The sequence below is a fragment of the Episyrphus balteatus genome, chromosome 2 (genome assembly GCF_945859705.1).
Source record: "Episyrphus balteatus chromosome 2, idEpiBalt1.1, whole genome shotgun sequence".
NCBI lineage: Eukaryota > Metazoa > Arthropoda > Insecta > Diptera > Syrphidae > Episyrphus > Episyrphus balteatus.
In genome coordinates, this window is record NC_079135.1 from 27,592,512 (window position 1) to 27,606,136 (window position 13,625).

The following is a 13,625-nucleotide window of genomic DNA, read 5'->3' on the forward strand; positions in this document are numbered from 1 at the left end:
AACGTTGGACACTTTGTCTGGAGCTGATAAAAAAGTGGAACTATGTTTTTTTTTTTAACTTGGACTTAGGATATAAATAATGTATTATTATTTATTGGGTCAAGTTATTGGTTCGTGAAAAATCAGAATTCAGCATTAGCCCTGTTCCATTGGAGGTGGTAGTCTACTAATAGTAGATGTTTTGGTTAATCTATAGTACTATCATCTACTCATGCTCTTCTTCCCGAGTAGATACGATTTGTATGGAATTCGTTGAAAGTGCGTTCCATTAAAAATCGCTAGTAAACTACTAGTAGTACTTTGCCACCTCCCACACGAACAGAGCTATTAAAAACAGAAATTATATAATAGAGATATTCATGCACATTGTAAACTTGGGGTAAACCTGTCAAATTCATACACAATTTTGACACGTTAACGGTTTACCCATAGTTTACACCGTTTTATTGTAATTGTAATTTTTTGTCAAAATTTCTTTTCTGTAAAACGATAAATGTGAACAATTCTGAGTTCTAGCATTATGCATGGCGAAATAAGACATCGAACAGAGCTGCAACTGACAATTAATAACTCTGTTACATTGGAGTAGATCTAATACTGCAATTAACACAATGATATTCTACTCGAAATAGAAAAAAGATCATTGAATGCACTCAAATGTACTAAAAAGTAGTTGGTAGTAGATTCTTAAGTTCAAAGCTAGTTTTAATGTGTACCACCCTTCAAATTGTATGTCTAACAGTTGACATTAGCCCTGTTCCATTGGAGGTGGTAGTTTACTCATCAGTAGAAATTTACTACAAAAACTACACATTCCTATCTCCTCGAGTAGAATATCATTGTGTTAATTGCAGTATTAGATCTACTCCAATGTAACTCTGTTACATTGGAGTAGATCTAATACTGCAATTAACACAATGATATTCTACTCGAGGAGATAGGAATGTGTAGTTTTTGTAGTAAATTTGTAACTCTGTTACATTGGAGTAGATCTAATACTGCAATTAACACAATGATATTCTACTCGAGGAGATAGGAATGTGTAGTTTTTGTAGTAAATTTCTACTGATGAGTAAACTACCACCTCCAATGGAACAGGGCTAATGTCAACTGTTAGACATACAATTTGAAGGGTGGTACACATTAAAACTAGCTTTGAACTTAAGAATCTACTACCAACTACTTTTTAGTACATTTGAGTGCATTCAATGATCTTTTTTCTATTGAAGAAAAGAAGTTAATTCCAACCGGAAGTACTTAGCAAAAGATGCTACTACTCATTAGAAGAAGCCTATTGGAAAACCATTGAAACTATACATACCTATATCACCAGTTACATCTGTCAATGTCAACAGCAATAAAGCTATGCATTGAATGTACCTACGTATAAATGCTATTAAACGTTTTAATTTAAGCCAAGACCAGAATAACATCAAAGAACTTTCAAAATGACAGCTTGGTTTTGACGTATTAGTAAAGATAGATTCATATTATCATAAAAGACTTAAAGTCGCCTTAATTCAAAAAATAAGTTTACAGAAAGTACCATCCTAAATATTGAATGTATAACAAATATTTTTGTGATTTAACTGCAGTCGTTGCACAATTTAAAAAAAAAAAATGTCTTGCGACTGTCGCATATTTTTTTTTTTTTTATTGAAATAACAAATAATTAAAAGCAATCAATGAATATAACAGATGAAAAAAAACTGGTCTCATTTTTATGGGGGAAACACAATAGCCTTTTTTTTTATTTTGAGTGAATAAATTCGTCTGCATCAGGGTGGGGTCCCCCAAATGTCATCGGCATATTGATGCTCAACTCTCCAACCATATCGTACAAAATACAAACAAAAAATCCATAGGGCACTGTTCTTTTTATTACCCTAGTCCCAACCCAATTACGTGGTTTTACATATATACAAAGTTATCCTTTGCACTTGTTGTTTTGAGAGTCGCCTTGTTTGCTGTCATCTTCTTCGGGGGGTTTTATTATCTAAATTACTTAAATTTAAAAACATATATTTCTCACTACATCTACTTTACCCCCATGTAATATATATACATTTTTTTTTTTTATAAAGCATCATTGCGCAAAGTGCATCGGCGCACTACTCTGCCTGCATATTATTGCAAATGCGCTCTCTCTTGCAGTTTTTCCTTTCGCTTTTTGACAGCAACCAGCAAAAACCATCGGAGGGATATTATGAGCAGAGACACGAAAAAATGAAAATTACATTCTCTCTCACTTCGCTTTTTGTGTGATTTTCCACTCTCGCTGGTTGCAGTTGCACTCTTTTTTGCACTCGTATATGCTTTTTCACTCACTATTGCATTACATGTGCATGCAGATATGGAATGGATGCAATTGCAAGTAAAATTGACACAAAGAAAAGTGAATGCAGTGCAGCGTATACAAAAGCATATCAGCAGCAAAGCAATTGCATTTGCAATTGTATTGTACTCTCTTTTTACTCGCTAAACTCACTCATTTTGACGCATACAATCAAAAATTAAAATATTAAAGAGTATAGAGGTGCAGAAAATGTGCAACAAAAAGTGCAACAATTCTGACGTTTTGTTATTGAAGAATTATTTGTGTGTGTGTATGTGTGCTATTGCTATTATGTGAGGTAATTAGGTGTTGCTGACCTACCTCTCTAAGAAAATTATTGAAGAACACCAACCTGACTTTACAACGACTCGACACTTGAGTCGCCTATATAAATGACGATGATGGTTAAAATAAAAAACATTGACAGCAAAGACAATTTGTATTTGCATGAGTATGTGCATTGTGCATATCAAAACATTGAGAGTAATAATTTTGTTGTTTATTATTTATTGAGTGATAGAGTAAAAGACATACAGTCTCTGCACGCGATGAGTGCATTTTATTCGCATCATATACCTACGTGCATATTTTATTCTTTTTTATAAACGTGTGAAGGCATAGATAGGTACGAGTATTATGATGTATGTAATTCCAAAATTAGATGGGTATTTTTTAGCCTGAAGCTCAGGTACTACAAAACGAGTAACTTGTTTCTGTCTTCTCTCTGTCGTACATTTCTTTTTGGTTGATGCAAGTGATATGTGCAGTTGACATGCGAGATAAGATTACATTGAGCTGTCATTTACTTCTTCGCGTTCTATTACAGGATTGCCAGAAGTGTAAAAGATTTTTTTTTAATAAAGTGTGTATAAAATGGTAAATTAAATTTGGTCCCCCAATATGACTTTAGCCAACAAAATTCCTGTTCCTTTGACAGGTGGCAAAGTACTTCTAGTAGTTTACTACAATTTTCAATCGAACACACTAGAGGCTAGCCCTGTTCCATTGGAGGTAGTAGTTTACTCGTGACTACAAAACTAGTACAACAACTACACATTTCTATGTCCTAGAGTAGAAGATCATTTGTGTTGATTGTAGTACTAGATCTACTCATGAGTAAACTAGCACCTAAAAGGGAACGGGGCTACTCTCAACGAAATCAATGCAATTCCCATCTACTCGGGCAAAAGAGCAGTTGTTCTAGTAGTAAATGTACTAGATCATCTACTCATCAGTAAACTACCACCTCAAAAGTCCAAAGGAACGGGGATAACGATGATGGAGAAATTTGATAAGATGAGACCCGAATATTGATTTTATATCCCCGTTCCTTTGGAGGTGGTAGTTCATGAGTAGATAATCAAGTACATTTACTACTAGAACTACTCATACTCTTCTGCCCGAATAGATGAGAAATCCATTGATGTTGTTGAAAGTGTCTTCCATCTAAAATCGCTAGTGAACTACTTCTTTGCCACCTCCCAAAAGAACAGGGCTAATGGCAATGACCGCAGAATTTGAAACCGTCTTAAAAATATGAACGCACCATCCGATCACTCAAAGGTAATTAAGCAAGATTCGAAGAACTCAGGCCAATCGAAAAATCATTCGGTGTACCTACTTAGCAACGACCCATCTTACAAATCATAACCAGCATTGCACAGCAATTAGAACTGAAGGTTATTAAACAAAGTTATGTAGTCGAGAAACAACCGGAAGCCGCGTAACAATGCCGTCGAGCAACCGGAACCCGGGGTTAAGATAAAATAAGCCGATAAAGATACATTAAGGGTCAATTGTACAAAAATTTAAGCTTTGGTTCATCAATTTTCATCTTTTGAAATTGGTGGCATAGCAGAGGTTTAACTCTGGTTAAAGTGCGATATATGTATTTTAAAATTGCCAAGTACAAACTTGAACCTGAGTTAAGCCACGGCTTATATGCTGAAATCAGTGAGCTAAAAGCTTGACCTAACGCTAAATCAGGTTTCTACCAGAGATCGGTGAACAAGAGATCTGTGACGTACGTAACGTTGAATTTACTTTTAAATATGCTTTTAATTCGTGATCTCTGAATTTGTAGGAATCTCCATTAAGTTTTGGTACTTATTTCATGTTACGTTGGCTTAATTATGATTGCCAAAACGTAACGTGAAGTTCAAAGTGCCAGTTTGAGTATTTTACACTATTTGCTGTGCCCGAAGCGACATTTGTAAAGCGAAATAACTTTTTTGTCTAAAATATTGCCAGTCACTAAATTCGCAAGCGTTAATGACAACAGAATTGCCGTTCAAACAAAACAATAACTGAAATGAATTTTAAATGTGAAAGAAAATAGTTTCCTGCAAAATAGAATCTATTTTTTTTTTCACACTTACAAATTTTGGTTGCCTGCAATATATCGCAGGCTTATTTTTTTACTTTTATGTAATTTGACAAGCAAGTTTCAAAACTCGTAAACGTACTTTTGCTGTTACGTGAAGTCCAAGTAAGCTAGTAACTTATTTGAGATAGTAACTCACAAATAAGTTACTAGCTTACTTGGACTTGGACTCAAATCAAGCAAACATTTTGAAAATTTACATGCAAGTTGGGAAGCAAGAGGTGTGCTGTCTACGTCACATCAAATTCAAAGATATAAACTTGAAAAGTAATACATGAACGTCACTTGCATGCCTAAAGTTGAAGGTGTGTCCGCACCTAATTATATGTATTTGGTTGTAAATCAAGTTGCAATATTTTCAAACATTTTCACTAACATATTAATACTTTAGCTGCTTTTGTTCTAACTTGCATGTCACCAAAGGGGCAAGTAGTATGACAAAAATTTGGCAAATTTGCAAGCAAGTTGGGATGCAAGAATTATGCTGTCTACGTTACTTCAAAGAAGCAGATATAAATATGAGAAATAGTACATGAAGGCGACTTGCATGTTTGTCCGCCTCTATTTTGTCTTTGGTTAGCAAATGGTCACCACATTGTAAGAGAAAAAAAGTCGTTTTATTTCTTATAACTAATTTTCTACATTCCTGGCCGTATAAAATGTAATATCCATCCCTATTCCCTTTTACCTCCTGCTGGTGCACCTACTTAACTAATTTTTTTCAAGTTCATACATTTCTCGTGACGGGGACGGGCAATAATAATGACACGTTATAAAAATATTATAATTTTTTATTGAACTTAATTGGCGATGCTATACAGACCCAGCATTCCGATCATCACGCTGCCTTGAAGCTGATTAGCGTTGGTTTTTTTTTTTTTTTTGTTTTTATGTTATTTGGAATACCAAAGACAAAGTTTTTTTGCAAAAAAAAAAAAATCACAAAACCGGTGCGATGCGTAAACCAAGAACCAAACTCCAACCAGCTCTTTGGTTTAGTAGTCTTTGCGCTGAATGCGTTTGTTATCGCATTTGGCTCTTCTTGCAAGAGCACAACACACCGCATCATCATCGTCATCAGTTGCCTATGCATGGCATTTATCATGTTTATGCATTTAAAGAACAACAAAAACAAGAACGAAAAAGAGAAAACTAAAGCAGAAAATAACAAAACAAAAGAAAAAGAAAAAAAATAGTCTCCTTCGTCGGAGTTGGATCAGTGCAGTGCAGTGCCAGTAGAGAGCACCAGCTTCTCCAGCATTGCATAAGAATCATAAAAACATACAAAATGGGAGGATTACCGTCGTAAAAAATATTCTTCCTTATGGGAAGAAATGGGAAGAAGCGCACCAGACTGCCTCCGATGCCTCTTGCCGCATTTATAAGCAGTGCGATCTTTTTATTTTTTTTTTTTGTATTCCTCGCGTCGTGCGCCGTGTCGTCTTCGTAGTCGTCTTATAGTTGTTGTTGTTGGCTTGCATCGGCTTCACGCTTAGCTTTTAGCTCTCTTTTGCTTCGATACTTACTTAGCCTTCGTGAATTTTGGACCTGATTTTTTTGCGTGGAGCAAGCTGTCGGACCTTTTATTAGAAACCGCAGACGCTACAAGGCTCAGGCTTCAATCGGCCGAGGGGGATACTATATACTATAAGGAAGCAGACATAGACTCAGAACATGGCCACGATCACGACTGTGTCCGTCGTCGTAGTCGATCGTCCACATCGTCAGCGTCATCGTTGTTGCTGCTGCGGCTAAAGCGAAAGTGTGGGAAAGTCTCGGGAGTGCGCATGAATCTAGCAAAAAAAAAACGAAGATAAACAAAAAAAATAAAAATAAGAACAAATTCTCTCTCAAAAATAAAAAAATGCAGTCCAACCGGGGATCGTGTGAAATGTATTTTTGGAATGCACGCATTTTTTTTTTTAAGAATGATTGCGTATTATTATTTTTTTAAGTGTTCTTGTTCTATGCAGATGTGAAAGAATCGCATTTAACGCGAGCGTTTGTTATTTTTTCAGTTTTAAAATAGTTTGTTAATTACGTCATGCACATAAAACCTATGGTTTCCTGTTTATTAAATTAGATTATATAGTTTTTGTTCAGTAAAAAAAAACCTACTTCAAAACATACATATCGAGTTGTTAATGCATTAAAAATGCACGTGATCATAAATTAGACATTTGATTGTGACGTTTTAATGTGCGGGAAATATTTGTATGTTGTTTTTTCGAACAAGTCTATGAATAGTCACCCTATGAATGTTTTTTTTTTTTTTTTTTGCTGTGTAAGTATTATGTGCTTGTGTAATAGTTTAGTTTATGAATGATTTATTGTCTTTTACAATTTCGTTCAGATCTATATTTCTTGTGAGGGGAGTTATGTTTAGTAATAGATCTCCGTAAAATATGACGTCACTTGAGTAAAAGTTTTGCTTGTTTTTTTTTGTATCCAAATTAATGCCAGTGGCGTTGCTTTATAAGTAAGAGTCATACGTCATGTTCATCTTCACGATTGACAATCTTCCTTTCATTTCTTCACACTAACTGTCAAATATCGCTCTGATGATCTGTCAATTTATAGGTACTCACAAAAGTTCATTCTTTATTGTGGTTTCTCATGTTTTTTTTAGGAAATCTCAGAAAATTTACTATATCAGCTGAAAATAGTAAAGAAATTGCAAACATTATCGGCATAGATTACTTATGAGTAGTAATCTAGTACATTTAGTACAACATTTACACATGCTCTTCTGTATGAAAATACTACCCGATACTACACATGCTCTTCTGTACGAGTAGATGGGGAATGCATTGAATTCCTTGAGTTCCATTCCAAGTAAAGAACTCATGACAAATCTATTACCTCCAAACGGACGCATCAATTTTTCGCTTTTGTACATTGATCGAAATTGACTATTAAAAAGATTAATTGTAGAAGATTTTTGATTAACATTTTCCGTTGTGCTTTCGGAAAAGCTTCACATTTGACTTGGATAGGTACTTCGTTTCAATTACTTACAAAGGTACTAGATTTAACCACTTAGGAACACGGTCAAGTTTTGCTTAAAATTACAATGCACTCTTATGTTATGTTGTGTTGTGTTGTGTTGTGTTGTGTTGTATTGTGTTGTGTTGTGTTGTGTTGTGTTGTGTTGTGTTGTGTTGTGTTGTGTTGTGTTGTGTTGTGTTGTGTTGTGTTGTGTTGTGTTGTGTTGTGTTGTGTTGTGTTGTGTTGTGTTGTGTTGTGTTGTATTGTGTTGTGTTGTATTGTCTGGTCTTGTGTTGAAACAAAGACGTCAAAATAAATCGGTGAAGTGAGTCCAATGTGAATTCCGTTACGTGTAAATCGTGCTTATGAGAAGCGATGAAAAATTGCATTGTTAAAAACAGTTTTTCTGTAACTTTTGTTTTGTTTGTGGAAAACATCAATGGTGGTGTCGTTAGGTCCGGGATTTTTGTTGTTTGGTTATTAACTCACGTTCTTTGCTTGTGGAAGCTAGGTTTATATACAGAATTGTTCAATATTTCTACATTCATAGAAAAAAATCTGCCTTGCTGCTTATTTATCAATTTGATACCTAAATCCCTTTAAAGAAATAAACTCTAAACTACACAAAATGTAAAGTATAATTCCTATCAACCCTTTTTTTGACAAATTTATTTCAATTAAACATTGCGTGTTTTATCGGAATCACTTATACATAAACTATCCAATAAAATAACACACGAAACCCGCATTGTGACACAAAACCCATTCGATGCGAGATGGGAATACTACTCCACCAACGAAGTGGTCTGCCAAATGCCATTGATCCGGTCAGTGTGCTATTCAGTTTATTGCATCGCAAATTGCGTAAACACATCAAATTAATTATTTCTACATGTTTTGTCGCCTTCGATCTCAAGAAGATAACCGATCGACCGACCAAAACGACGGGACGCATTTGTCTGTTGCTTTTCCATCTGTCAGTTGGCCTGTCAGACACTTGGTCACATAACATTATAAACTATATCTAAAGCAAAGCAGAGCAACCTGCACATCTTTTTCTCATTCGTTCGTTCACTGAATCGAGAGTCGACAAATAAAACAGTGCAACACAGCCAGCCAGCGCATAGATATATTTATGTATTCAAAGATCCATTTATCACTTCGACGTAAGTGCGTATTTATAATTTGAGATCAAGGCGAGGCATCAGCGTAAGTGGAAAAGTTTACGGACCCCAAGCCAAAGAAACATGCAAACCGTAATGGATTGTGTACGCTAGTACGAGTCTTCTTTTTCTCTTCTTGTTATTTATTTTTTCTGTTGTGAATAATTTCGTTTTCATTTGAGACTATTGCTATAAGCATCGGGAAAAGACCGGGAGAGTGGAGAAGTACTAGATTTTGGGTGATCGTGCGTATGAATTTGTTCGTGTCGCCTGTGTCGGCTAGTATGAAATGCATTTTTATCTACAGCTTCTCCTCCTCCACACAGGAAATGCGCCTACCCGCCATCATACTAAAATCGTCGTCGTCTTTTCGAATTCACCTTTTAAAAATGAGATAGCTACAAAAAAAAAGTACTGTTGGCATTGGACGAGAGAGTGATTCACAATTACAAGCCGGATAAATATTATTCACTGACCTAGTTAACTATAGAAATGTGCTGGTGTTGGCGCGAGCTGTCAAGAACGACACAGTAACGATTCTTTTCTTAGTTCGTATTTATTTTTGTATACATATATTTTTAACGATGTCATCTTGACAGTTATTTTACATTAAATGAACGAATATTATGAATTCCTTTTGGTGGATTTTTCAAAAGCGAATAAATTAATGAATTTTTGTTTAATTTCCACCAATGGAACCCTAACACATTGTTCAACTTTTTGATTACATCAGGCAACCAGAAAGTGTATTTTTAAAAACAACAACACCCAAACAACAAAAAATAATAAAAACTAATTATTAAAATTGAGGTTAATTAATACGTATTGCAATGCAATTGCGTGTTGAATTTATAGCGTTAATATTACATTGTTGCTGTGCTTCGCGCAAACCGAAGGTTATTATTTTTTGTTTAAATTATAACCAACAAGCAGAGATTAATACAAAAGTGTATTTTTACTCTTAAACCTGTGTTATTATAGCATTTTTAAATTTCAATTTTCAATACGACCAACGTTTATCTTAAATGAATACTTAAGCGCCATACAGACAGTAGGTAGTTGTTTGATTCACTTACAAAACCTGTTCCTATAAGTAATAAAGTATTATTAACGGAATAAAAAACTAAATTAAAAGTAATTTTCAATTTAATGAAGCTTTTAAGAAGTTTTAAAACTCGATTTTAAATCAGAGTAACTTTTTATGTGATTGAAATTCGTTTCTGGTTTTTGCATGTGCTGTCATAAGTAAAGCTTCCTATCAATCATTTCAGTCGGAGCTAACAATATTTTATAATTTCATCCAATCACGATTTAGATTTACCATAGTTATTATATTTCCAATGTCTATGTGATAAATCGAATAAACCACCAAAACTCCTGAACGCAATAATTTAAACTTCATTTTAATTGTTTTGACTTAATGCTAAGTTTTCATAAATATTGGATAAAAGTTTTTAAAATAACAATTAAATTCGTGTTAAATCTACTTAAAAGCTAGTTAGTTATGTGCTGGACGCATTCATTTAACACGGTGGGCAGGAAGCATCGATAGGTATCACAAAAATGTCGACAAAAACTGCAAGTTGGGTTGTATTCGTTGATGATTATACGTCCAAAATCCGTTGGAATTGAAATCCTAGCTGCTCCTTTTCAAAAGTTATTCATATTTTTGTATTTCTAATCGGGACAATTTGGAATAAAAATCTTGGGGAGAGTACGATAACTTAGGCGACAAGAATTGATAACTGTATTTTGTAGAGGAGTTTAATGCAATAATTTTTTACTATCGGAGGGGGGGTCCATCTCGCCCCGTTTAGGCCCACCGTGTTAATTAAATTGAAATCAATAGCTGTGTTCCTTTTGTCTCCAATATCTACTACTAAGTACTTTTGGTTGAATTCAACTCCTTTTCTTCTAAAGAAAAAATGTCTTTGAATGAATTCAAAAGTACTAAAAAGTACTTTGCAGTAGATACTAAAGCCCAAAGCAAAACAGGTAAATGCATTACCATTGTTCAAAATTTTAATAAATCCTCAAGACCGACCAGAAACTAATCCCCGTTTTCACAAATACAAAACCGTAAAAATAATTCGATCCTACATCTTGAGTGTGTTTCTTTATTTGTTCCGAATATTCCGAAAACTTGGAACACGCCTATTTTGTTTCTTTATGCTACGTTTTCAGCAAACCTAAATCTAGATTTAAGAAAGGAGATAAAATGGTGTTTCCTACGACATAGGATGATTTATAAGAAGATTTATTTTAACAGTTCTACAAAAATCCTATTTATTGTGTATTTTCAGCTATGTAAACTTTCACTGCCGTAAACCTTTTTTACCAACACAAACACACCCATCTGAATTTTCAGATAAAAATTTCCACCTGAAAATCGTAACTAAATGTCAAAAAACGTAACTTAATGCCACTTAACTTTTTATGACACCTGACCTATCAGAGCCTCTGTATGGGCTTATGACCATCTTAGGTTATGAATGTCAGAACAATACTGGCCTATAAATGAGGTTTAAGCATTTACATACATTACGTTGAAACTCTTGAAAAAATCTTAAAAATCTCACTTTACAAATAAATTTTATTGTTAGAAAGATCAAAACAATTTAAAAAAAATACCGATGTAGGTATATAAAAAAAAAAGCCCAAACATTTAAAGTTCTGTAGTGTTATACTTTTTTTCGGATGTCATTTGACATTTTAAAAATTTTAAACTACATTTTTCAGATAAATTTATGTAGGCCACTGTGACGTATACGTAACCTTTTTTTGACGAAAAAAGGTTACCTAAAGTTTCTATCGCTGTATGATTAATCGAAACAACTGGAACATTTAGGTTATTATTTATAAATGTTTCGTAATTGAGGTTTCTTTTAATTTTTTCGTAATCATGTCGACAAATGTATCTTAAACAACAAGTATTTTTTTCTTTTCAGATTCATGTCGTGAGCCATAAGTCTATACTTCACCTTTAAATATTACCTAATGTAAGTTTTTCAAAACTATTATCACCTAAATATATATATATTTTTTTTCCATATTTTTGTCCATATTTTTTAATGATGCAACACTATTATTATTCAAAATAAAAAAAGGCGAGATTGATAACTGTCTATAAATGAAACTTATTTTGACACTTTCGATAAATTGATAAAATGATTTGTCATAGATCATCAACATTTTTATTAGAGTTCAAATTACATCATACACACATTAACTTTATAGACTTTTAAAGTAGATATATTGCTTTCCATCGATGACAATTGGTGTCAATCATAATAAAATTTATATTGACTTTTATTTCCAACAATTGAATCCCTTTAACTTTCAAATAACCTCAAAGCTCATCGTTATTTTTGTTGATCATAAAATTACATGGTTTAGACTAGACACTCAAAACGCGCATGGTCACATCAGTTTGCTGATTTTTTTTTTTTTTTTTTTTCATTTTGTTTTAGAAATGGTAATTTTTACTACAGTAATAAATAAACAGCCACCATGAATGTGGCATTTATTAAACTAATGTTTTTATTTCTAGGTGGTTAAAAAGTACAAAAACGATCATGTTACATAAATAAAAAATAAATAGCTTTTAACAATCATAATTAAATATTACGGAATTTAACTTTTATATTTTGGGATTGGTCAACTGAAACGTACCTAATGATGCTAGAATATTTTTTAATAGATATCAGCGTATGTGTAAAATTTAATGAATTAACAAAATGAGGTTTGAGCATTTATTTTGAAACTCTTGCAAATTTGGATCACTGTGGCGTATACGTAACCGAAAAAAGGTTGTATAAAATATATTTCGCTGGGAAATTAATTGGAATCAATTCAAATTTGGCCAATTTCTGATCTAAAAAATGTGGCTTATAACTAGTATTTTGGAATTTAACATTAAAAGGTGTAAAAATCAAAAAATCAGTTTGGAATAGTTTTGATCTTTAAACGATTATACATCACATAGAATAGATACCTTCGCTAATATTCTCGAAAAAGTCACTGAAAATAGAATTTTTCGCTAGTCATGTGGTAAAAATTTACGTGAAAACATTTTTAATTGGCATATAAACTAACAAATTCCATCATTTTGCATTCTTAAGTTTCTCAATCTCATTGGGTAAATTTTAATACTTTCCCACAATCTTTTCCAAAGCGCCAAAGCATGTGATTTCTTCTATCACATTTCAAAATCTGTATGTGCAATGCAAATACATATAACTACAGCAGAAAAATATTTATCTGTCAACTGACACGATCGTATGCATATTTATTTTTAACAATAGCAACTGAAAGTGCAAGAAAAAAAAGAAGAGAATTAAGGCATCTTCATTCGTTCCTTTAGTTATAATTTGTTTATTTCTTTCTTAAGATGACATTTCGAAGCATGAAAATCCTTTTTTTTTTTATTTTTTGTACATTTTTATGGATGATGAAGTGTTCCACAACGAGCAGAGCTCACAAGAAATTGTCAAAAGAACCGAAAAAAAAAAAAAAAATAAATAAATGCAGTCATCATGAATTAACATCGAATAACTAATTTGGCAAACATAAAAATTCAAAAGAAACACAAACGCTCCCTGACGGTAATCTCGTCAAGCAGAGTAGCCTAACTAACTATATAAAGTCCAGCTTTGATGAAGACAGAAAGACAACTTTTTTTTTTTATTTTCTTTGTATAATCTTGCCAGGGTATAGGCTGACGATATGACGATTCTAAAGCCTGCGCTGAGCTGAC

General features: G+C 33.3%; 1 protein-coding gene across 1 annotated transcript in view; it reads left to right on the top strand.

Annotated features, from left to right (window-relative positions):
- Positions 1 to 13,625, top strand: part of LOC129911044 (solute carrier organic anion transporter family member 74D) — a 60,104-nt gene that overhangs the window by 20,694 nt on the left and 25,785 nt on the right. The window contains exon 3 of the mRNA XM_055988676.1: positions 11,818 to 11,868. The gene's annotated coding sequence lies outside the window, so the exon portion shown is untranslated. The remainder of the gene's footprint in view (positions 1 to 11,817; positions 11,869 to 13,625) is intronic.